The sequence below is a fragment of the Podarcis cretensis genome (genome assembly GCF_951804945.1).
Source record: "Podarcis cretensis genome assembly, chromosome: 3".
Taxonomy (NCBI): Eukaryota; Metazoa; Chordata; class Lepidosauria; order Squamata; family Lacertidae; genus Podarcis; species Podarcis cretensis.
This window is the reverse complement of record NC_137172.1, coordinates 98,464,262-98,489,903: the sequence shown is the minus strand read 5'-3', so window position 1 is coordinate 98,489,903 and position 25,642 is coordinate 98,464,262.

Below are 25,642 nucleotides of genomic sequence, written 5' to 3'. Positions count from 1 at the left end.
GCTGGGACCGAGCAGCGGGAGCGCACCCCGCCGCAGGGATTCGAACCGCCGACCTTTCGATCGGCAAGCCCTAGGCGCTGAGGCTTTAACCCACAGCGCCACCTGCGTCCCTACTTACATCATAGGAGCCTTCAAAACACTGTTGCTGTATGTAGGTTTTATTTTATTTGTTTTTTATCTTATATTTTGGAAATGTACATCCAGTGTTTTTTCCTTTAATTTTTTTTTGGGGCCCCCAAGAGAGTGGGGCCCTAAGCTATAGCTTGTTTAGCTTATATGTAAATCTGGCACTGCTCACCCTGCTTCTGTACCTTTTAACAGCTGCCTAAATGTAAAGGGACTCCTGACCATTAGTTCCAGTCGTGACCGACTCTGGGGTTGCGACACTCATCTCGCTTTATTGGCCGAGGGAGCCGGTGTACAGCTTCCAGGTCATGTGGCAACCATGACTAAGCCGCTTCTGGCGAACCAGAGCAGCACACAGAAATGGTGTTTACCTTCCCGCCGGAGTGGTACCTATTTATCTACTTGCACTTTGACGTGCTTTTGAACTGCTAGGTTGGCAGGAGCAGGGACCGAGCAACGGGAGCTCACCCTGTCACGGGGATTCGAACCACTGACCTTCTGATTGGCAAGTCCTAGGCTCTGTGGTTTAATCCACAGTGCCACCCGCGTCCCTGCTGCCTACCCCACCAATAATATTAAGTACGTGACACTTTCTTTGCATGGAAAGGTGCTGAGAAGAGATTCAACTGCCCAATGCCTTTATGTTAGACTGGGGTGGAGGGGCCCTCCAAGGGCCAGATTTTAATGTGGCCAGCCTTCCGAGGGCCACATTCCAACAGTGGGTGGGGCTCAAGGCTGAAGTGGGTGGAGCAAACACGAGCAGGGAAAGGTCAAAACAAAAGCAAATAAATAGAAAAGGGAATGAATATATAACAAATGTAAAAGCAGAATGAAGCAAGCAGCCAGGCACACACATGTGCATGCATGCACGCACACGCACACACACACACACACACACACACACACACACTCCAGGTTAAAATAATGCAGATGCAGGGATAGCTCACTGCCTGCAGCTTTCCTTTTCATGAAGGGTCTTTCTCTGTTTGTGGAACACTGGCTGCAAGTGAGCAAGCCAAATTGGTGGTGTGGGACTGGAAGGGGAAATTATGTGTCTCTCCGCTCCTCTGCAGACATGCAGTCTCTGCCAATAGGAAAGAGGAACATACGGGAGAATACCTTTGCTCTAGTGGGGACAGGACAAAACAGCATCTTTCCTTGTCCTGGGAATAGTGTTTCAAACTGTGAAGCTGCCTGGGATCCTTAGTGCTTTCTGCTCCAGGGGTAGTCAAGACGGTGGTCTTCAGGTGTTGCTGGACTCCCAACTCACATCAGCCCTGACTATTCCAGATAGGCCTTCCTGGATAGGGCTGATGGGGGTTGGCATCCAAAAAAATCTGGAAGGCACTACATTGGATTCCTTGGTCTGCTCTGATTGGAACCCTCTCTAAGGTTTTGGGCAGAAATTGGTCCTGTCCTGTTCAACCTAATCAAATGGATTTGTCAGTCAGTGAACCTAGAACCTTAGTGTCACAGGGAAACTTGACAGGAAACACAATTAACGAAAAGCAGTGAGGGACAAGGCCATGCAGCAAACTTACTGATAGCAGCTTTTATTTAGAATCAAAACAGAAACACGTGAAGACATGCCGAATGTTTCCGCAGCGTGAGCGTCTTGCTTCTCTCATCTAGTCTATTTTCTATGTATCAGATCCCTGCCTTTGGCAAGTCCCTAGGGACCCTCTCTGTTTCGGCCTGGTTTTCTGTTCTGTTACGTAGAGCAATCGTCTTGTTTTCGGGGGCGGGGAGGTGGAAATGGCAGACTTTCAGCAGACACACTATCAGCTGGTGCTGGTCTATTAAGTCTGACTCCTATCCTTGCTCAGGGCTTGTTTGTCCCTGTTCCTCACCCTCCTGACTCCCATCTTCCAGTATTTCCCAGTTTTCTTCCTCCTCTGGGGTGTGTCCTGTCTCCCACCAACACGAACCTGGGTCCCAACTGCCCCCTCTTGCAGTTGCCCTGGGGGGCCTCTTGGTCAGGTGGTCTCCAGCATTCCTCCACATCTAGCCCGTCCCTGACACTTAGGCATGTGGTCCACGAAAGACCTATGGCGTCTCTGTTTGCATCTTCAACCCATGCTGCCATTGGTTACTTTGTTTTATAGTTTGTGGGGTGGGTGGGGTATTTACTGTGACATCATATCATCCCACGTTCCTTTTGCACAACAATTTGCAAATGTAAACAAGGCAGAGAGATTTTATGAAAACAGAAGCAAACACATTTGCTCTATCAGTGCACTGCCTTTATTGCATAAAGCCCATGCATGCCGTACATTTATTCCCAGAAAATGGCTTACGTTATGGCCTAAACAATTATATTTCCTTTTGTCTGGGCCATTAAATTCCTGGGAGCATTAGCATAAGAGGCTTACATTGTGAATATGGGCATAGCCTAGTTTTTTTTAAATCACATAATTTTACCTGTTGACATCCCCCCACCAGCCCAACTTGCTGGGTTTTTAATTTCCCAAAATGAACTTCTGTCCCTGCCACAATAAACTTCTCACACTGTTTGACTGCACCCTTTGAATAAGATAGTGAACCGCACTGTAGTATTATATTAGTAGAATTGGTGTTTTATGTCAGATATTTTCTCAAAATTGAGATACTGTACTGAATGGAGGAGAAAACCATTGTATTTCTGTCTTGCATTTTAGTCTTCATGTAGAAGCTCCCAAATGCTGATGACAACTGAGGGGGGGGGGAGTAAAATTTATGACTACACCTTATCAGCAAAGCTCATAAAACACAATCAACAAGCTACTGCCTCTATTAAAAGAATATGTCAAAGGCGGCTTCAAAAATTCTTTATAAGAGGAGGTGGTGGTGAGAAGCCTACTGACCTGACACCTGCTTGTCAAAGCTGATAACATCTTAGTTCTTAATTCACATCAACTTAATTTGAACAGTTCCCCTTTCTTTTCCTCTCAAGTTCCTGGGCATTTTACATGAGTGTCTGTCTCGTAATGTAACATGCTTTTCATAATTACAACTTGATTTCTAATTAGGGTGTCCATGTGCCTTACTTTACAGAGAAGAGTCTAATTTTTGAAGGCCGATTAAGACCGAGTCCAGTTCAAAAATTTTAAAAACCATAACATAGGAGAGCGGGAGCCTAGAAGTTGCTCCTTAACAGTTAGGACCTGGACAGCCGGCACTGGATTTCTATTTTAATTATACGAATTATTTCTAAAGATGTGCAATTTTTATGCAAATCTGTGCTTTCTTTTGCTGCCCGCCCACTTGCTGATGTGGAAGTGAGAGATGTATGGAAGTGAAAGCTGGACCATAAAGAAGGCTGATTGCTGAAGAATTGATGCTTTTGAATTATGGTGCTGGAGGAGACTCTTGAGAGTCCCATGGACTGCAAGAAGACCAAACCTCTCCATTCTGAAGGAAATCAGCCCTGAGTGCTCACTGGAAGGACAGATTGTGAAGCTGAGGCTCCAATACTTTGGCCACCTCATGAGAAGAGAAGACTCCCTGGAAAAGACCCTGATGTTGGGAAAGATGGAGGGCACAAGGAGAAGGGGACAACAGAGGACGAGATGGTTGGATAGTGTTCTCGAAGTTACGAATATGAGTTTGACCAAGCTGTGGGAGGCAGTGGAAGACAGGAGTTCCTGGTGTGCTCTGGTCCATGGGGTCACAAAGAGTTGGACACAACTAAACAACTAAACAACAACAACAACAACAAGTGGTCATCCTGTTCATGATTTCTTCCAGGACCACCCAAGCAGTAAATGTCTGGATGGAAGGTCACTGAAACACAGCATTTCTTAAGGAAGTAGCTGATACAAACTTCCATGAGGATACCCTTTGACAATAAGCTGTCTACATAGATAGACAGCTTGCATTAGCAACTAGAATTTGCACAAATGAGTTAGAGTCAACAATATCCCAACTAGCTCTGTGGCTAGCACCAGAGACCTACATCCATGTATGAATAGATGCTGAGGATGAGAGAGAGCAAACACCTAAGCTAGAAGAAGAAGAGTTTGGATTTGATATCCCGCCTTTCACTCCCCTTCAGGAGTCTCAAAGTGACCAACATTCTCCTTTCCCTTCCTCCCCCACAACAAACACTCTGTGAGGTGAGTGGGGCTGAGAGACTTCAAAGAAGTGTGACTAGCCCAAGGTCACCCAGCAGCTGCATGTGGAGGAGCGGAGACGCGAACCTGGTTCCCCAGATTACGTGACTTCCGCTCTTAACCACTACACCACAGAAGAGACTACTGCATGAATTTTGTAATTGAAGCCATCACAAAAGTCAACTGAGTATGCTAAAGATGGTTGAGAGCAACTTCTAAAGTTTTAAAGCCATGTGCTGATAAACTTTTGTTGCACCATTCCCAGCCACAATGGACCGGCTCAGATGTAACAATCTCAGTTTAATAAGTCACAATTTATAAAGGTGAGATGGAGTACCTTGGCCTCACACTTCCATCTTTCCCCCCTTCATCTCCTCACATCCCTGGCTCCATCATTTCTGTTTTGTTTTGTTTAAACCAGTTTCCTGTTACATCCCAATTGTGGTATGGTTCACTAACCAGGGTGTGAAAACAGTAAAGCAGAGACCTTGTCATGTTCGAGGCACACATCTTCAATGGAGTGATTTGGGCACCTGGATACAACTGCTAGACCGGGTCAGTCTCCTCTGAGGCCAAAGGGCATGGAAAAGGGGCAAGCTGCTTTCATTTGGGCCACTTTTGATTCATAGGCTAGTCTTGGAGGGCAGGGGGTAGAATGGGGAGCAGCTTTGAGCTCAGGTATATTTCATAATGCTCTGTGCTGATATGGGACTACTACAACCATAATTAAAGGGGGTTCTGGATCTTAGTACGGCAACAACTGGATTGCTTTTACTCTGATGGACTATCAGGAGGGAGAGGGAAATACAAAGAGCAGAAATTAATTCACAGGCTAATGATTTTTTAATTAGTATTTAAAAACTCAAACTTCAGCAGTATATGTCCCTGTAGGGAACTGTATAGAATAATCCAGGTAATTAGACCAAGTGGAGATACTAAAACAAACTTATGGATATATTGCAATAAAAGATGTTTGAAGGTCAATAGAAGCAATCAAAGCAAGGGTATAAAATTATTCGATGATGATAAGCCCTTGATACCATTAGGGCTTTTTCCTCCAGAAACTATTCAAAAGGTCAGAGCTTTCAAAACAGAAGATAAAACACGTATTACTCCCCCTCTCCCCATTTTGGTTAAGGGTCCTGCTGAACTTTAGATGAAAGCAGGCAGCAATACCTATTTTAAAACATTTGTTGCTGTGAATTTGTTTCTTTCATCATTTGCAGGGGATGGGGAGTGTGACTGGCGCACAATTTCTTTGATTGTGGGATAATTATGTGCATTTACAATTAGCTAACCAAAGTGATCAACAATAATATTGCCTTAATTCCGAAAATTGTGTTTAGGTTTCCTCTCTCCTTTACGTTGTTGTTATTGAAAGGATGCTTTGTAAGTGGAATGTGAAAGGAATATTGCAACAAAAGCAGTATTGGTTTGGGGAAGTTGTAGCTTTACAGCCAATCAACCCTATAGTGGCACCTCGGTTTAAGAACAGTCCTGTTTACGAACAATTCAGTTTACGAACTCTGCAAAACTGGAAGTTGTGTCCCAGTTTGTGAACTTTACCTCGGTCTAAGAACGGAGTCTGAATGGTGGAAGGGCACCGGAGGTGGGAGGCCTCATTAGGGAAAGCACACCTCGGTTTAAGAATGGCTTTGGTTTAAGAATGGACTTCTGGAACGAATTAAGTTCGTAAACCGAGGTACCACTGTACAACCTTTAATAGTCACTCCTCCCGAGTGATCTCCAGGAATAGTCAGTTTGTGGAGGAGTGGACTAGGGATCTCTGAAGTTTATTCATCAGCCCATGGTTGTGCATGGTTATTTGTTCCTTTTGTTTGGGAATGGGGATTCTGTGATCTTCCAAAAGTTGCTGAGCTGCAGCTCCCATTATCCTCGACCACATGCATTGCTGGTGGGGGCTGGTGGAAATTGGGAGTCCAAGAACATCAGGATGGTCACAATTCAGCCAACTCTCCCTTGAATAATTAACATAACAGAAAGTGGCAGCAAACCCACAGCAGCCCACTCAGAAATCCAAGCTCCGTTGAGTTTAATGATGCTTTAGTGCTTGAGGTAAGCAGGTGTAGGCTTTGCAGCAGAATCCTCAGTGATTTAAGTGGAAGTACAATTAAACCTATTCATCAGCTTCGGTTCCTATAACAATCATGCTAATTCCAAGAGCTGCTACTATACACAGAAGAGCACACATGACCGGGAGACTGAGATGGTGCTTGCCTGGGGAGTATGGATAAAGGGAAGTCGCTGCCTTGTTATTTTTCATTACATATATCCTCTATTACACGTGCCTTCTGTTTTTCGTATCTTATCTGATAAGTTGTAAGACCACACAATGGAGCAGTAGCTCCCACACTGCTAAGGTTACCCCTGGATCATGCCTCTCATGTGTCTAAGCTTTCCTGAAGTAGAAGTGGGGGTGGGGGTTTCAGTCCAGTTCTCATTTAAAAGCAAATCTGCCTTATTCACATTTCCTGAAATGTACTTTACAGAATTTTGCAATGCATATACTATGTAAAGGTAAAGGTAAAGGGACCCTGACCATTAGGTCCAGTCGTGACTGACTCTGGGGTTACGGCACTCATCTCGCTTTACTGGCCGAGGGAGCCAGTGTACAGCTTCCGGGTCATGTGGCCAGCATGACTAAGCCGCTTCTGGCGAACCAGAGCAGCGCACGAAAATGCCGTTTACCTTCCCGCCAGAGTGGTACCTATTTATCTACTTGCACTTTGACGTGCTTTTGAACTGCTAGGTTGGCAGGAGCAGGGACCGAGCAACGGGAGCTCACCCTGTCGCAGGGATTCAAACCGCCGACCTTCTGATCGGCAAGTCCTAGGCTCCGTGGTTTAACCCACAGTGCCACCTGCGTCCCCATATACAATGTAAAGGGCCCATTAAAAATTATATTGGTGAAAATAGCATACAGAAATGCATTATAGTATAGAAAATTGCTTGCAAAATTGTATACATTGGGCAAATGCATACCAAAACATGTCTATTAGGATAAATTTGTATTAAAACATGGTGTTACACTTGGCTTGGTGCGAAAGCTCTAGCTGGTGCAAAATGCTATGGCTTGGAGTGTTAGTAGGGACAGACTACTGCCAGCACATTACTCCTAAATGTCTGCACTGACTACGTATATGTTACTGGACCAAGTTCATGGATCTTACATTAATTTACAAGGCCCTTGCAACCTAGGATCTAGAATGCCTTATGAACAGTGCTATTTTTCTAGAAAAAGAGGTGCTGAAACTACCCATGAATGCCTCTTTGTTCTCTTAGAATGGCAATGGCGCCCACCTGAGTGGTGCTGGAACCCCATCTGAGAGATGCTGGAACTGAGTTGCTGTGAGTCCTGGCTGAACGGACCACCTGATTCCTTATATCTCTGCCTGATCACAATGGTATTCAGGAGAGCCACTGTTAGTGCTCCCATATGGCTTGGAACGCAGGGTTCGAAACCCCCTGGAACCGTGGATTAAGTATGGGGCTCCAGTTCTGTGGAAACCACCCCCCTCCAGCTGAGATCAGACATGCCACCTCACTGTTGAACTGCTGCCGCCTAGTGAAGACCTTTTAATTACCGCAGGCATTTTAAGTACATTTCCACATTTTTATGGTTAGCTTTAACTGCTTTTACCTATATATATGGCTCACTGTACGCTGCTTAGAGACTAAGATATTGAGCTGTATATAAATGGTTGCATATATATCTATTTAAAATGCTGACAATTTTCCATGAGGACTTAAAAAAAGTTACAAACTGATCTTGGACGCTTTCTGGACTTTACTAACTACCGTAGTTGAAGGGTAATTCTGTGCCTTAAGAAAACCCAATTAGCATTTTCAGAGTAGAAAGCAATGAGCAATTAGATATTCTGATTTTTTTTTTTTTACTGATATTCTTTTCCTGTTCTTAAACTGAAACATTTATGTGTTAAATTATCGGGATGATTACAATCAGTAGTGTGGAAACTGCTTTAATTTATCTTGCCTTTACATTAAGCAACTGACACTGTAATTATTACTCCCATTTTATAGATAAAGAACTGAGGCTGAGAGGGTCAATTTTCCTAGCCCACCAACTAAGTGACTTTAAGGGTGGGTGAAGAATGCATTTAATTCTCTATAGTCCAAATCAACAACCAATAATTCATTGACCCACACTGATTTTACCCCTACGATTTATATTTTACTGTGAGAGAATTTGTGATCATTTTAAACAAACTTGTGTTAAAACAATGAAATACTGTTTTGATCATTTTGATAGCTGACACACAAGCATTGTATTATAGTTTTCAGGGTATTACATTAATATAAGAGTTTTTAAAAAGCCTACAAGCCAAGTTGTCAACAGCAATCAGAAATACGCTTTTCAAAAGTAAATTTGAAAGCAGTGTACAAAGCCAAGCGTTTTATCTATTTTTTTTTTGAAGCGAGGCTTCATTTAATCTGGCTCCAGCATTCACTGCCACAAAAAAGAGAAAGAGAAGTGTCTGTATGGAAATGACTGAGATCATCAGTTCAAGGTCAGCTATCTAAAATAGCTAATGCTCCAAGGCATTAAAAGGAGATGAAGGGCCAATTAAGATTAAAAGATGATGAAAACCAGAAGTAGTCTCTTGGCTGAAAAGGAATAATTGCCTTTCTAGGGTTATCCTTTGAAAATGTCACATTTAGGCACTGACTCAAGTTACACAGGTTTAGAAGAGGGCACCTTTTAGACAGCTACACAGACATTTATATACCATTGCAAAAATAAAACTTATCTCCTGTGTTGAACCTTCAAGGGCTGCAATCCTATGCACACTTACTTAGGAGTAAGTCCCACTGAACTCGGTGGAGACCTCTGATTAGGAATGGGCATATCTATCACTTCCTGTGTCTCTTGGTGTCTCATTTTCCTAATCTTAAATTCAGTTATCTGTGTTTCCCCATCAGTTTGTGGAATTTTCTTTTTAAAATGTCCTTCTGAAAACTCATCAGCATTTTAGTGTGAATTTTCCCTACCGTACACATTTTTGTGGCCTATCACACACATTTTTGCAAATCAATTTTCCTTAATGTAGTGCATTTTTATTTGTTATTTTCACTAGTATATGGATTTTTATTCACATCCCCCCTAGCATATGCCTTTCTGTGCATTTTGCGTGGCTGAAGAATTTTCTCTGGAAAATTCAGAGAGGTGTGAGTTTCTAAGGACGACAGTATTTGGGTTCATGCATTGTTTAGGACAGGGTGAATTAGATTTTTTTTTTTGTTTAGTCGTGTCCAACTCTTCGTAACCCCATGGACCAGAGCACGCCAGGCACTCCTGTCTTCCACTGCCAACCCCCAGGTTGGTCAAACTCATGCTGGTAGCTTCGAGAACACTGTCCAGCCATCTCGTCCTCTGTCATCCCCTTCTCCTTGTGCCCTCCGTCTTTCCCAACACCAGGGTCTTTTCCAGGGAGTCTTCTCTTCTCATGAGGTGGCCAAAGTATTGGAGCCTCAGCTTCACAATCTGTCCTTCCAGTGAGCACTCAGGGCTGATTTCCTTAAGAATGGATACGTTTGATCTTCTTGCAGTCCATGGGACTCTCAAGAGTCACCTCCAGCACCATAATTCAAAAGCATCAATTCTTTGGCGATCAGCCTTCTTTATGGTCCAGCTCTCACTTCCATACATCACTACTGGGAAAACCATAGCTTTAACTATACGGACCTTTGTTGGCAAGGTGATGTCTTCTTTTTAAGATGCTGTCTAGGTCTGTCATTGCTTTTCTCCCAAGAAGCAGGCTCAAACTCAACCTGTTATTTCTTCCTCAGCTTGAACTGGATGCTCTTGAACTGAAGGTTTGTGTTTTTGGGTTGGATAAGTTGAAGTGTATTTTTCTTCTTCTCCAGATGATTCTATTTCAAATATTATCTCATTTGTTGTTGAATAATCTCTTTGGCAAGTGCGCCGCAAGTCAAGTCCAAAAGATGACGAGGTGCTGCTGTAATGTACGTTTTACTGCACATGCATCAGGGTTTTACCCCACCCCCCCACTGAGCCACAGATCATGCGCTAAAGCTGTGGTAGACAGCTAAATTTGAAAATAAGCTTGATTCTCCGATGTTGTACATTTCATGGAAGGGATCTGACTGGGTCTCTTTCAGTTATCTCAGGTGGATAGATCACTATTCCTTCTTGCTTAAGGAAGCATCCATGTTGTGGCCATCACAAATGGGATAGTCATTTGCACGGTGATGCCAGAGCCATTATGACACTCCTTCAGTGATAACATATTAGATTCTTAATACAGTGGTACCTCGGGTTACAGACGCTTCAGGTTACAGACTCCGCTAACCCAGGAACAGTACCTTAGGTTAAGAACTTTGCTTCAGGATGAGAACAGAAATCACACAGCGGTGACGCCGCAGCAGTGGGAGGCCCCATTAGCTAAAGTGGTACCTCAGGTTAAGAACAGTTTCAGGTTAAGAATGGACCTCCGGAATGAATTAAGTTCTTAACCCGAGGTACCACTGTAGTCTCTTTAAGTCATTTAAGGAGAACATTGGGGGTGGGCTGTGCCAAGTAGCCCCTCCCCTTTTACTCCATACCTGTCATAGCTGTCAACTTTTCCCTTTCTTTAAGGGAAATTCCCTTATTCCAAATAGGATTCCTTGCAAGAAGAGGGAAAAATTGACAGCTATGATACCTGCAAAGAGATGAGGAGCTTTTATGCGTACAGGTTTCCAAGTTACCCTGTACCAGGGCTTCCTCCCTCCAGTTGTTTCCAAATGTGCTTCTGCCATGAACTTATTTTCACTTAAGGAGGGCTGGGAGTACATGGGAGTGAGGGAGCCTTTGCCAGGATGCATAGAGGAAGATGAGAGATCCTTTGCACAGGATTCCATGTGGTATGGAACCCTCAACCTCTGAAGACTCTCTGCTGCCCTTTACACATTTTTGCTGTATATGTGGGGTGCGGAGGGAGGGGCTCTGCTCCCCACCCCATGCTGGCTCAATGCCCAAAGAGGGCTAATGTATAGCTGAAAAGTAAGGTGATCTCCTTGCCAGTCAGCTAATATGTTCTTCATCCATTTCAGAGGATGCAGCAATACTTTTTTTTTTTATTTTAATCTGGGCCATATTTTCAAGTGCACTGTCCTGATTCATCCTAATATGTGGATTGAAATGCACTGAGCTTTCAGATATGGAAGTAGGGAATAAATCTTACCAGTAAAGGACTAGTGATCCTTTTAGATCCCAAGTAACCATCTCATTTGTACACCTGCTGGGTTCAAATTGGCTACTTCTCAGGAGGTAGTGTTTATTTGCTGACATTTCTGCTTCTGGGTCGATGAAAGAAACTATATTTTTCAGTATAGTTCTCAGCTAAAAAGATAGACCAAAATGCATATGAAAATGTATATTTTAGGGTAAATTGTGAACAGTAATATGCATTTTAAAGTAGGAAGTAGGAAGGAGATAATGTGAACTTTTGTGTATGTATATTTTTAAATCACAGATTAACTGACATGGACTTGCAATAGTCTTGACCGATCCAATTCTATTTTTGATGAATTGCAAATGTGAAAAAAATAACTTGTGCTTGCAGGTGTGTACAATCTGTTATTGTACCAAGTTTACCCGGCAGTCTTTTTGAGTTCTTGGGTGGATACTGTAACAGAACATTGGTAGCTAAGGGCTTGAAGGCCATTAAGAGTTGAGGGCCATTGAAACATTACCACAACTCTCTGGCATAATGATTTAAAAAGTGCAGTTACCCTAGGCTTCTGGTGGTCCTAAATCAAAATGAGCCATAGATTCACCCACCAATGGCAACATTAAAGTGAATTAGAGTTACTTTGGGGGCGGGTGTGTGTGTGTGCATATTAGATGGGGCTGTGGAATGTATTGGAGAAAATGGTATAATTTAGACATAAGTTAGGGGGGGAAATATTCTGAAAATATTTGAGGCCTAAACTGCTGTCTCCATATGAGTTTATAAGTGAACAAATAATGCCTTTATTTCTGGATGAACTGTGTTTAATTGGTTCCCTTCTTAAGGTTTCCACTTAACAAAACTATATTCGTGAAGTATTGCTGAAAGAGTGAATAGGGACTACGTCTCTTTCAGAAAGTGTTGCGTGTTCAGACCCAGAGACCTCCCCCCCCCCCAAATAAATTTACACAGTGCTCAAATTTTAGTTTTGGTTTTTGGCAGAATTTAGGCCACAGCTTTATTGATTACAGAAGATGAGTGGTTGCATAGGCTCTGGTTCGACTAGCTCCCTGCACTCTTGCAGGCAGTGCTGACTCAGGGCACCAGCATAGGTCAGGCAAGGGTGAACACCCGGGAAGGTGAAAAGCCAGGAACAGACTATGTTCACCTCCCAGATGCCTCCTGGACTCAGGTACGGGCACAAGCCCCTCTCAGGGGTTGACCAAACCAGTTGGGTCCCTGTATTCCTTTAACGGAATACCCTTCACATAGGGATGGCGAGCCCGCTCCCCCATCCCTATCACCTGAACCAGTGCCTATCCGCCACATGAGCTCCGCCCTCTCCGCCAACCACTCACACCTGTAACCAATCCCTTAACCCCACTGCCACGGAGGTCAGCCACAAATCCTTCCCAATCACAAACAGATGAATCCCATCAAGCTTGTAAAGGGACGCATCATGGAAGGTAATGCCCGGGTGATGGCTCACCATCCCTGCCCAAGGCCAGAACCCTTTTGGCCACAGTGCTCTGGATGTGCCTCTTGGCCCTCTCGGTGGCAGCTGGGCATTGGCTATCTTGCCACACATGTCACTGCCATCAGTGACCAAATTTTGAGTCCAGGAAGAGCTGCCTTCAACTCTTCCAAGTCCGCCTGCATGTGGGACCGCAAGCTCACCCGGGGGCCTTCTGGCAATTATGCCCAGCTGCACCACCACCACCGCGGGCGTGCCTCTGCAGACATCTTCACCCGCACCACTTAGGAGAAGCCCCTCCCATGGCATTCCTCGTCTGGACACCCAAGAGACACGCACATGGTTGGGAAGTTCAAGCCTGCATCTGAATCCAGACTCCACTGCCCTCCTGCTCGCCCAGTGGACAATGCTTTGCCCGACTATCCAGACGTGCAGGACAGGTGAACCTAGGAGTGAACAAAACAACATTAATAACTGCGCCTCAGTGCCGCATCCAAACATAAGAAGAGTTTGGATTTGATATCCCGCTTCATCACTACCCGAAGGAGTCTCAAAGCAGCTAACATTCTCCTTTCCCTTCCTCCCCCACAACAAACACTCTGTGAGGTGAGTGAGGCTGAGAGACTTCAGAGAAGTGTGACTGGCCCAAGGTCACCCAGCAGCTGCATGTGGGGGAGCAGAGACGTGAACCCGGTTCCCCAGATTACGAGTCCACCGCTCTTAACCACTACACCACACTGGCTCTCTGTACATAACTGCTGTATGCGTCAGATTTCCAGCGGCCCAGATCCTTGATCCTGTCGATGGACAGACCCCAATGCGCAGTGGGAGTTGCTGCACCAATGTGGAAAGAATGAGGTGCAAACTCACTGGCCAGCAGGCCACACGCTGCCAGCGCCTTGCGCATTACTGCAGCAAATTGATGCCTCTTTAACAGGGACCCATCCTCGTGAACCAGGAAGGGACCATCCCCAGGCAGGCAAAGTGACAAATATCTCTTGGCATCCTTCACTGGACAAGGGCCGGGCTTACCAGTGCCAGGCAGCCGCATCAAGACGCCTCTGCCCAACTGGTCCGTTTTAGAATTTCCAATAGTGAGCACCAATTCAGCATCCGAAAGCTGAACGTCCTGCAGAAGCAAGCCCCTGGGAGGTCTCCCCTGTGCTGACTCCAGCGCCACTTCGCCCACACCAATCAAAGGACTTAATGACAGGGCTACAGGAGCGACAAACGCACTTGCACAAAGTCGTGCACAAGGCTGCTTCATCCGCTGGAAAAACCAGTCACCAAAATGAAAGGGGAGAGCAGCAGCAAGCTCTGCAATGGGAGTGCTTGGGGCTGGAGGAGAAAGGGAAGGGGAAAGGAAGGGAAGGGGGAGAGGAGAACTCAAAAGAAAGAATAAAAAGCAATAACGAAAAAGGGGGAATAAAAAACAGAAAAAAATCACCCAGACGATCTGTCGATGGTAAGTCTCTTGGCTGCACAGAGGACATGCTGTTAGCTTGTTCCGAATGCACGAGCCGAAAGAGGAAGCTCTGGGTCACATGCATTGGTATAAATAGGTCCCTCGATCCGTTTGAACTGCACCCCATTGGTAAGATTGAACCCAACAACGAGCGACCTACCAATCACGTGTTGTGGCAAACCAATCTGACCCACAGAAGGTCAGTCTCCAGGTCTCACCGCAACACATGCCCTCTTTTAGGGAGGACATGATCTATCAAGAACAGAAATGAGTCTGGAATAACCTTGTGAAGTGAAAGGATAAGAAAGAGGGATTTATATCTAGATGTTAGGATAGAGGTGATCAGGAAAACAGGAAGACACAATGAGAGATAAAGGAGGTGCTGTGGGATTGGTGGAAGTCAATGTTTGTTTTTCTTTTTAGTGTTTATATTATTAACTAGTAAGATATGGATGTTTTTGTTTTTTGAATGTTGGTTTTTGTGTTTTGTGTATTGTTATTTTTTTTGATATTTTTCATGTTGTTGTGTGGAAAATACTAATAAAATTTATATTAGTATAAAAAAAAGAACAGAAATGAGCACGCATCATTTTAAATATCATTGTATGACTGCATTAAAACAACCAATACAAGAAGTATTGCAAAGTTCATTGCTTTGTTTGTTGCAGTAGTTATAAATAAATCCACACGTACGGAATTTGTTTTTATTTTAGCTAGTCTTCAGAAAAAGATAGGTAAGTGTATTCTATGAATGCAAGTCTGAGGAGGCAAGCAGGAGAAATCAAATTCAACCATTAGATAATTATAGTATCTGCATTTTTGCAGTTAACAGAAGTACTATTCCAAAACATATTAATGCTTTTAATAAATTCTGTAATGTGTCATTATTGCAATGTATCCCGCAAAGCTCTGAAATACTTAAGCCTGTCATTAAATCTGACAGCAGAGTGCTAGCTTTCTTAGTGGTGTTAAATGTATGTTTTTTGTTTTGCTTCAGGTATCCTCTTTTCAGATAGCTTTCTGCCTTGCCGTCCTTAAGACAAATTCTGAACATAACAGGGTTTTATGACATAGTTTATTGCCTATTAATCAGCTTGAGTGCTAAAGGAGGTTCTCTTGCCTGCCAATATATCTCCTTCTATATCCAGTTCTGTGTTTTATGTTTCGCTTAAATTGTCAGATAGCTTTCCCTTAGATCAGCTTTTCTTTAGATCTGCTAGTTACTAGGTAATGAGAAAATATGAAGCAAATTTTTATTTCAAATTGATTTAATCGAGATGGAATTAGTTCAGGGGTATTCCATAAATCCAACAAAAAGATTCTTCTTATAAAAGTAATCTTCCTGCAGAGCATATTTACATCCAACCCAGAATGTGTCACTAATGGCTATATATGTATAAGATTTGTTATGTGTTCTCAAGTCCATGTCAATTTGCTGCTGGTGTCAGTGGCCCTGCGGCCTGCACTTAGGAATCAGTATTACATCATAAAAACTGTGTTATTTTACCTTTAGGACTTGGGTATGCTGCAGCCTCACCGCACACTAACCTCTGTTTTTCGTGTGCATTTATTGTGTATTTTACCTGGAGAACCTGTGCAGCTGGGATTTGGTGCAGCCATTTGGTTCCAACACTAAAACTGTCCCAGACCGAAGGGGAGATATATTATATTGCTTCAATTCGCAGTGCACCAACCTTTTTGCTGACGAGTTTTGTTTTTATCTTGGGACTGCCGCATATTGGAAGAAGCAACAGTGTCCCTAGGTGCTGTTCTCCCTTCACCTTCCTGCTTTGTCCATAAGTCCTGGAAGGTGGCGTAATAACCTCCTCCAAGTGAATCTATTTTCTGGCTAGGCCTTTGGCTGATAGGCTTTCTTGTTCACTGTATCCATCAGGACTCACCCCAGAGTTAACATGAACTCTCAATTCTGTCTGGCAGAAGCCCCCCACCGCTCAAAACTCCAGGGTGTAGCAAATGTGGGGCCAGAATGAGCTGCATAGGAATCAGCTCAGCAGGGAGGTGCACAAACAACTTGCTCCATAATTTTTCTGCATTGACAAAGTACTCACTCGATTCACTTCGTACTCTTCAGGTTCCGTACACTGCATGCCCTCCAACATCTCTCCAATGAAAATAGGGACTAATAATAATAATAATAATAATAATAATAATAATAGTATCTTCCCCTAAGAACAAAACTAGGAAATAATATCTGAAGAGAGCAGTTGATCATGCAGAGTATTATTCCCCTGACTAAATGCACACTTTTGAACTGACATGCTGCAGAAAGATGTGTTTTTTGGTGATTCATTTACCTCTTCCTACCCTAATGAATTTGGGAAAGATTGAGGGCACAAGGCGAGGGGACGACAGAGGATGAGATGGTTGGACAGTGTTCTCGAAGCTACAAACATGAGTCTGACCAAACTGCGGGAGGCAGTGGAAGACAGGAGTGCCTGGTGTGCTCTGGTCCATGGGGTCACGAAGAGACGGACACGACTAAACGACTGAACAACAACAACCCTAGTGAATAAAAAGGAAACCAATGATAGTTGAAGACTGGAAGATGTCATATATATGTATGTATGTATATAGATGATAGATAGATAGATAGATAGATAGATAGATAGATAGATAGATAGATGATAGATAGATAGATAAATGATAGGGAGATATGTCCAAAATTGGGGGGGGTGCCTTATACACGGGGCCATTTCCCCCCATTTTCTTAAATCGGAGTCCACAAAAATAGGGGTCATCTTATACATGGAGGCGTCTTATAGATGGAAAAGTGCCAACGTTGATGAAATTCACAGTATCTTCTCTGAAAACAGAATTCCTTCTATAAATAATACTACTAATAAAAAACGTTGTTGAGCTATAATATTAATTTTCTATCCTTTCAGTACAGCCACCTTCCAAACAGCTATATAAACCTTCTTTATCAAGGAGTTCAGATCTAGCACTTTACTAAAAAATCCAATAGATTTATTGTGTTGGGAAAGGTGAAACAAACAAGCTAACAACACCTCCCTCGCTCCTTTGTAGCATTAGAATGGCTTGTCAATTCCACTGCTTGAAAATGAAAATTGATCTATGAAAAAGCTTTTGGTGTGTATTCACATACACGCACATACACCTTTCCCCTTATGGAATGCTGATCGATAAAATTAACACGTTGGCTTCTGCCAAAATCCGATGGCAGAAGTTTTGCGGTGGTTGAAGTGAAGTGAAACCTTTGGCACCTCTTGAAAGAGTTGACCGCACATATTTATTGTTGACCAAACTGATCACAGCACAAGAGAAGGATGCAGACGCAGACGTAAATTTATTTGGGATTTAAGAGAGAGAGAAATGTATTAAAAGTTCAACAAGTCTAATATGTTCAGGACACAAGGGACCCTTCATAGGGAGAAGCTGAACATGTCTAGGTTTGTTATATCAACATTGGCAGTACAGTCCTATGACTGTCTACTCAGAAGTAAGCCCTACTGAGTTCAATAGGGTGTAGTCCCAAGTAAGGGCATACAGGATTGCAGCCATAAAACGACGATATGCCAGAAATTGGTACAATTATATTGAATTACACTACCTACTGCCATGGGGAGTATATTTGGGAGAAGAAAAGTTTAAGGAGCAAACCCTACACATATCCAGATTGGAGTTCTTAAGACAGTTGGATGGCTTCTTGCACACCTCCTTCTGGCAACTCCTGAAGCTAAGCTGGTGCCAAACGCATTGCTCTGTTTTCCTTTGGACCACATCATTGAGGCCAAGAAGGGATTGTGTAGTCTGGGCAGCCCAGGAGCTCCATACATACTCCCCAGGCTTGCCCCCCAGAGAGGTCACTTCAGTGCTGCTAAAGCAGCAAAAACAACCCAGGAGACAACAGTTACGAGTTACTGGTCTCTGCAGCCACAGCAGGCACTGTGATTCCCCAGCGGTTTGACTTCACCCTTGGAAGTGCACTCCATTGAGACAGACGGATGCCAACACCAAACCAGAATAATGTAACAAATCACTCTGGTGCCGTAGATGGGCAAGCCCAAGGGCTGGTGAGAAAATTATATCAAGAAAGCCAGGGAACTGACATTTTGCATAGCCTTCCTGTCTGTTGCAAACACAAGTAGCTAATCAAAGAATACACTATGGTCTACCACAAAAGAAGTTTATCCTTTGCAAACACAAGGTCAGTTTTTATAGCCTGGCAACACTGCAGAAGTAGATGATCAGATGCAATGGCAGCGACACAATTGCTGTGATTTAACACTGTGCACATTTCCTTTGTGGTAGACTGCAGGGTAGATATTCCTTGATTAGCTTCTAGTAAGCTTCTTTGTGCTGCTGTGCCATTTCCCTGAACACAAAGTATAGGCAGTGACAAATCTCATCTAATATCCTAGTCTTCATTACCCCTTTCCAACTTGCACAAATGGAGAACAAATTATTTAGTTATGTTTAATTTGATATGGCCGTTAAAGGGATGATACAACCGTTGTAGTTTCTTTGAAGAAGACAGAATGATCCCAGTAAAAATGGCTATTGAATTATCCCAAGTGTAATGAGTTCAAAGAGCACTGTGCCTGCATGATCTTTAAATGTTTGGATTTGCTACATGGTACCTCTTTGATCTGTGAACCTAAGAGATGATGGAAATTCTCTAGTCAAGCTTAACTGTACTGCCATTATGCTTCCAATTAAATTTATAGTCGTGTGAAACTTGCAAAATCTTATCAGTAAAGAAAGGATGCATTGGAAGATGTAAGTTATATAGCATGAGAAAAATGTGATATTTATGGAGTGTGCATCCCTGCTATATGTTAATGTGTCGGCCATGTCTTTTCAAAATGCCCTTACTCTGTTCCTAATCTGGGTTTTCTGAGTTTCTCAGTTTTCCAGTCCTAAACTGAGTTCTCCACATTTCTGCAACACTTGGTGATGCAGGAAAAATACACATTTTTGACTAACATACACATTTTAGCAAGCAATTTCCTCTAATGCATTGCATATTTTTATCTTCATGGATGTAAGCATTTTTATGTCAATTTCCCCTTATATATACATTTCTGTACATATTTTGCACACATTGCTTGTACATACTTTAAAAAATGGAACTGTTGCAGGTTATTTGGGGATACTCCATTCAGTTCCCTCTCTTGCTGGGTTTCCATTCCACAGAATCCACACCCAGCTGACACTGTAGGCTGCTAAAGGTTCCCCCATCTTAGTTTCATTTCTATTATTTAAATAAATCACTTTCTGGAACCAGGGAAGGAAGGCAACAACACAACCTCTTGTGATCAAAAGTTCCACAGGATGGTGGGGATACTACGGAAAAGGTATCCTCTTTTTATATATATATAATTTTTTATTAGTTTTTTTAACGTATCATTTTCAGCAGTAATTAAACATACTTGTACATCTTATTCAAATTTTTGACTTCCATCAATCCTGTCTGAAAATTTTCCAGTCTAATCTCTCAGTATACATTTCTTATCTTCCCTATTACATTTCAAACTCATAACCAATATCTCTATCTTTTTCTACTTTGTAACACTTCACATATTTCCCCTTACAAAACTTCTTATAGTCCTACTAGAGTAATTTGTTGATTACAGTTGCTCTTCAAATAATTCATATACTTTTCCCAATCTTCTGTAAATCTCTGGTCCCGCAGGTTTCGAATCCTTCCTGTCATTTTGTCCAATTCTGCATAGTCCATTAATTTCATCTGCCATTCTTCTTTCCAGAAACGGTATTCTCACACCTTCTATGTTACTGGCAGAATGCAAAATGACATTATCAGATGACCTTAAAATAGATTTCTCTTGACTTTGATGAAGTAGTGGTCAACACAGTTTTGGGATGCGTGTGTGTGTTGAATGGACTCGGCATGGCATTCTTTTCAAAGTGATACAGGTGAAGCACAGGCACATTCAGTGGCCGGTGGGAGAGAAAAAGCAGAGAAATGGCAGAACAGATGAATGCTCAAACCCTTTCTCCATCAGACCCACTCCAAATAGCTCCCTTTACCTAATAGCAGTCCTCAACAAGGTTTCAAATGCATGTTTGTCAGGGTAAAGATGTATTTGAAATTTTGTGGAGGCTGGATCTTTTGCAGCAGGGAAATCAGAGGCAGGGAAATAGTTAAGCATTCCTCCCCCTTGTTGCTTTTCCACTCCCAACTGCACCTCCCAAAGCAACCTTTGCAAGTTTAAAAGAGGGCATAGGCTAATTTGCATGTAACAAGTTTTGACCCAGGTTTGTTGCTGGGAATGTGGCAATGAAAAGTAAAAAAGAAAAGAAAACTATGTATTTATTATCAATTCTTACCAACTCGAAGAAACTACTCATACTTCAGTATGTGGCCCATCACTCACGGTCCTTTGTGCTAGCCATAACACGGGGGAAATCATTCTTTTATGCTTGTTCTGATTGGTAGACAGTCACCCAGCATTATGGCAGTCCCTTTACACAGCCAAAACAACACAGAGTTGCAGCCAAAACCTGCTGTTACTCATTTGTGGATGTGACAAGGACATGCTGAAGGCTTATGCTGTGTAGGTGGTTTCAGAGAGTAATGGCTCAACTCCTGAACCAAGTGTTCTCGGGAATAATGTCAATGTTTCCCCTTTTCTTTTTCCTGGGCAGTTGTTGTTTTCTGACCTTCAAAGAAAGCTAGACTTAATGGGCAACTGTTAACAAAAACAGGTGCTTTTGTCATATGTTATTATGTAATTCTTAAATTCATAGATGCCCATATGTCTATGTCTCTATGGCAGGGATGTCCAACCAGTAGATCACAGGATCCTTATCGTATACAACAAGTTACAAGGAAAAAGCTAAAAAACTCTGTGCAATCCTCCCCCCCAAAAGCTCAACAACTCTGGGCAATCCACCCACCCCACGAACGCTCCTCCCTCCAATGACAATGGGTAGATCACTGCCAGTTTTTTTAATACTGGGAGTAGATCACAGTCTCTTGGGAGTTGGACATGCCTGCTCTATGGCATGGATCCCTTCTTTGTGGCTATGGGCAAGGGGTAGTCTCGCTTTCCAGATGTGCTCCGATCCTGAGGTGACTGGTTTTCCTCATCAAGCCACATGGCTTGATCAAAAGCCAACCGTGGATCATTGGCACTACAATATTGTTACATTTCTGGAACACGCCACCCCTGCTCTTTCCCTTGTTTGCTAATCGATCCAATTACCGATGAGAACGGGGCACAATTAAAAGCAAAATAACACATTTGTTAGCTTAATCTCAAAGCAGATGCATTCAAACGAAAAATGTTTTGCAGATGCTTCTGGAAGAAAGGGAGGTGCTGAACTTCAAGGGTAAATAGGGTAACTTTACCAAACAGGTTTGACCTGAATGACTTTTCTCATGAACTGTTTTTAAATGCGGGTGTTTCTTGCAAGTCCGCTTGGTTTTATTTCCTGATAAGGTCTTGTGGTGGTCCACCGTCTGCAAGGCAAACTAATGTTTTCCTGAGGCCCAAGTCTGTGATTACAGGAAAGTAGCTGCATATGAGAGAAGGGTTAAGCCCCCACCCCACCATTTCTCCCCTTCAAATCATGTTGCAGCATGATGCTTTTCAGATGTCTGCTGAGCATCTGGTTTCACAGATTCAGGCCTGGCACTGAGGAAGAAGAAGAGTTTGGATTTGATATCCTGCTTTATCACTATCCAAAGGAGTCTCAAAGCGGCTAACATTCTCCTTTTCCCTTCCTCCCCCACAACAAACACTCTGTGAGGTGAGTGGGGCTGAGAGACTTCAGAGAAGTGTGACTTGCCCAAGGTCACCCAGCAGCTGCATGTGGAGGAACGGTGAAGCGAACCTGGTTCACCAGATTACGAGTCTACCGCTCTTAACCACTACACCACACTGGCTCTCTAATTTGATTCCTCAAATTGGCAGGTTTAGCAACTGCTGTGGACTTCAATCCTGACACTCAACACACACACACACACACACACACACACACACACAGGCAGTAATACAAAAATCATTTGACATTGTGAATACCCGATGTTTTGCCATACATTGTCCTATTGTGCCATAGAAGTTAATGCCACATATTTCAACATGACAGTATGAGATGCAGGGGTGGCAAGAAACAAAACAGGTTGGTACTGTAAAGGAGTGGAAATCCAGGAGTTGTTAAGCATCTAAGACAATCCATAGGTGGGTAAAAACAAAAAACAAAAACATGGACATATTAGCAACCTCCTGGCTCTAAATATATGTAAAAACTGTTAGTAGCAGCAGCAGGATTTTGAGGTGGGGATATTGATCAACTGGGATCCAAATGTTTGCTTGTATGTTGTGCATCAAAGTTTTTGATGGATTCGGTTTGATCAACATGGCTTCAGAGTAACTGTACACCCCTATATTGTACATCTATCTAAAAGTGTACATTAGCTTCCATTCTAGCTTCTTTATTTCAAACCTGAGGTGGCCATAGATACGTGTATTACATGCCAACAGACCATACAGAGGATCAGCAACCATGACTGTCTTGTTGTGACACAAGTCAATTTCCTTATCAAATGGTCATAAATATATGAACACGGCCAAATCAAATTCTGGGTTTTCTTCCATGTAATATATACAGAATCCTTTGAAGTGTTAGCTGAAATGCATCACCAAATGAAAGGGCTATTCATGAGTTATTCTGGAGGAGAGACCTAAAAAAAGAAAACAAGCTGCAATCAAATTTGAATTTCTCCAAAAGAAAGTGAAGCCTCTGATGAGACAAAATGCACTGGACTGAAACTAAGCTTTCGCTCTGTCGTAATTGAATGAGTTTAGATCGGTTCTTCCATTTGCTCAGCTACATTTCAGCATCTTCCAAGCCCTACTGATTAATTCAATAATTTCAAAGAATAAATATTAAAAGTACTGGAAAGCAATAAGGCTTTATGTACATAATTAGAACCGATGAAAGATGGTGGCTCTCGTTCTGACTTTCTACCCCCAAGATAAAAGCTTCCTTGGAAATCTCAAGAATCACATTGTATGTACTGTACTAACCATTCACAAATGGACTAATGTAAATTTCTGCAAGTGATCTGCACTTTGGCTGCTTGGCCCAGTGGTTACTCAAGGCTTCTCTGCGGAACTATTGTATTATCTCAGGGACAAATGCTCCAAAAGTTACTTTGGTAATGCAAATTTGAATGCAGGGAAGGGGGAAGAAGAAACCCGAGCCATCCTTGCCATGCCACCGTGTGAAGAGGGGAGATTAATGCTTACTCCTGCTTAGTGTGTTTCCAGTGCTGGTTTTTAAATCTGCAATCCGTGGCACTGGATTATGGCCGCAGTTCCCGAAACAATCTGGTGACAGGGTTATGGTGGTTTTTTGTTTGTTGGTTGGTTTTTGTTTTGAAGTTTCAGGGGTCTGGATGAGCATCACAGTGTGGATGTGAATGGCCCGTTTCCTAAATAGTTGCTGGAGCTGGAGCCAGATGTAAAATGGTAGCTTAGGGGGCAGGAGTCATTGACCTACTGTACACCACTTTCCCCTGCAATGTGCCTGAATATATAAGTGCAAATCAACATCGGAGTTATGACTAACACAAAACTCTGAAATTGGCCACCCAAGCTGCACAAAGACCTGGCTAAAACTTGCCATTTTTTGGCTATTGTTAAAGCCTTGTCATCTACTGCCAATCATGCAAAGCTCGTGCTGGGGGATCCTGATCTACCATCAACCCATCCTGCTCTAAACTTTTAGGCCAAATGCTATGCCACTAACGTGTTTGAGAAACCCAGGCCACATCCTTCATTATTCCAATCCATCTTGCTCTGTCCTCTGAATCTCAGCTGCCCAGTGCCAGTGTAGGGGTCGGCTGAACTATGTAGCCATTGCCTCTAATGGAAGAGGGAGCCAGTATATTAAACCATGAGCACTGCTTGATGTTGGAGGAAGAGTGGCAGAGGACTGCATGGTGCTGAGCTTGGGCAGGGGCCTGTGTCTTCACTGGGGAGTATCATGTAGTGGAAGCCAGGGGTATCTGGGACTATGTAGTTCTGATGTGTTGATTTTGATTGATCAACATCTTCCAGCTGACAACATCAGCCTCTGTCAAATTCTGCCACTCAGCAACACTTGCTGGTAAGAGCACATGCTCCCTCACCACTTGGTTGTTGCTCAGAGCTAGTGCCCACACCATCTTCTGAACCACCAGTTCCCACTGCATGCCATAACAGTCCATCTTTTTCCAGCAACTGGTAGTATATGGTCAGAAGTGTCTTGCCTCTGTTTTCATCTGAAGATTTCCTGACCTCACATCAGCTGCTCTGCATTTCTGAAAGCCTTCCATTTTGAATCTTCATAATGCGCTAGCATTATTGCAAGCTGCTTAATATGTTCATTAGCTTGCTGCCTTAATGCTGAAAGATTAAGTCCATTACATGGCTATGCAGCTTTGAATATTAAATCTAGCCATGAATATTGATTCCCCAGCCCACCCCCTGTTGTGCTTCCAAGTAGAAAAGTGTGACAAACCAACTATATTTATAACATGTATTTTCACTGCAACAAAACTGATAGTGTGAAGATTCCATGACTGCAGATCTCTTTGGAACAGAATAAGGACCGAGGGAGAATTTATCAAATAAATGCTGGGGATATAATACCTGTAGATACAAAGGGTGGAATTCACCTAACAAGTCCCATCAGCGTAAATTCTGTGCGAGGGCTTCCATTTGTACAGTGGGACTTTACCCAGACTCCTGCTTCCCGCCCCCTGCTCCCAGTGCCCTCTCTGAATTGGTTCATGGGGCACTCGGAGAACCCCCTAGAACAACACGTGAAAGAACTAACCTGCTAATTTTGATTTCTCTAACTTTTTTATTGTTTCCATTTTTAAGTTCAGTCCACCCCATTTCTGCATCAGTTCATGATTTTTTTAAAAAATAAAAGTACAAAGATTTGTATGCATTCCTGCAACCAATTTCTCTATTGTAAGTCATTTTATGTTCTTTTCCACTAATAGATCCAATTTTGTACACGTATTTTTAAATTAGGGAACTGCACCACAAAATTTGGAGAAGTATGGATTTTAAAGGACAGTTGCATTTCAGTTAATTTATTGGTTTAGGAAGGACATATCACAATGAAATGAAAAAAAAAGTATATCTCCGCATCTGAATATTTTGCTGAAGATTTTCTCAAGTAAGTTTTTCATCAGTGCACACACAAAAAGAAAAAAGAAAAAGGAAAGGAAAGGAAAGGAAAGGAAGGGCACAACTGCATCATAATG